The sequence below is a fragment of the Carettochelys insculpta genome, chromosome 1 (genome assembly GCF_033958435.1).
Source record: "Carettochelys insculpta isolate YL-2023 chromosome 1, ASM3395843v1, whole genome shotgun sequence".
NCBI lineage: Eukaryota > Metazoa > Chordata > Testudines > Carettochelyidae > Carettochelys > Carettochelys insculpta.
The window spans coordinates 379,094,147-379,095,843 of NC_134137.1; positions in this window are offsets into that span (position 1 = coordinate 379,094,147).

Consider the following 1,697-nt stretch of genomic DNA (forward strand, 5'->3'; position numbering starts at 1 on the left):
AACGAAAATCAAACTGACCTAGTTTTCAAAGTTAGGAGGCGCAAGCTGAGCACTGGATTGACATATGAGACCTTGACGTGTTTTTCAGGTGAGTCTAATCTTCTCTATCAGCACAATTCATTGCAGGAAAAAGCTCTTATTGGTTTGGTCATTCATCTCTTTGTCTTTATAAAACATGATAAATGTTTGTGGGTGCTTTGAAATGCTTTGATCAGAAGAAAGCTCAGACATTCACCCTCCCAGTTGCAAATATGCCTCTATACCTGAGGTAAAGGGGGGCACATTCATGTGAAGGTGAAACAGGGGTGATTGGCAGAGTGAGAAATAAACCCCCAATAATTGACACCACAAGCTAAACACTTCCCCTTATCTCCAAATCAAACTCGATGCTTCCAGAGATGTCACTGACTTGAGAGCAGCTTTTGAAGAGGTTCATTCTAGAAGTATTTCTATAAATTATGTTTTGGTGATTTGGGGCAGATTGTGAGTGAACCCTCCTCTAATCTATCTGTGAACAATGATCTGCCATCGAGAGTTTTGCAATATGGTTTAACTCCCTTTATTTTTGGAAGTGTCGCATTGGTGGATCTTGACTCTTGAACATACAATTTGTCCAGTAGCAAAATTCTGCTGGTTTGAAAATTATTTTTTTTTGTTTTTTAAAAATTCCTTCAATACTCAGGAAAAAGTTCAAAAAGTACATGCTTGCAATTCCTTTCAACCATTTTTATCCTCATTTATAAGGAATGCAATGCCAATTGAAGAACCACTCTTTGCTCATTTCACAGGCCTCCAAGAATTCAAGACTATTGGATTCGTCTTTCCTGTTCGAGACAAAAAGATGAACTTTTGATGCTTGAATAACGGAATATCTACCATGAAACCACATGTATGCATAGAAAAGATGAAAATGGGCAAACCTGTTATTTCTTTGAAGTATTACCCTTATTTTTTAAAGAAGACGCAATTAAAATGGATCACAATGTTATCCAGCAATGAAGGGTCCTGTGACACCTTAGCCAGATTTTTATAGCTGATGCCTAAATGCAACGGTACAAATATTCATGAACCTGTTTTTTGAAAAACAGTGTAAATGAGATCAACAACCCAGAGACATTTCTGTGGTAGGATTTGTCAGAATTATGGGATTGGATTTGTCTTTCTGCAACTGCCCCCATGGAAACTTGACCTCAATGTGCCTTGTCTTTATATCCACCAAATGTAGATATTACCTACAGGTAAGACTGCAAGTTCTCCAGTGTCCTCACCATTCAAGATTTCCAAGCAACCCACAAGCACCCATTGGTGTTGCCTACATACAAAGGGTTGTAGGCTTAGAACATTCAGAGAATGTTCTTGGGATGAGACACCTTTGCACTGAGTCAGAGAAACGCATCACCCAAAATGAAGATTGAGGCCTCTTATGTCGTTTCTTTAGTCAGTTCGTGATTTGTCATCACACAATTTGGGGTCTTTTCATTTTCATTCAAATGTTCTTCCCAATTTGGTATGTTTTAAAAGCTTTGTGGGGTAGAATGGCCTGGTCCAGTTCCCCTCAGATTCAATGAGCCCTAACTTTAAAGTGGTTTCAATAAACCACAACGAGTACTGAGGGGACCTTCTCAGGACCAATTGTCAACAATTCCATCCGCAGAGGAGAGTGGGAAAGAAGCAGGACCTATGGCCAAAGCTGCTTT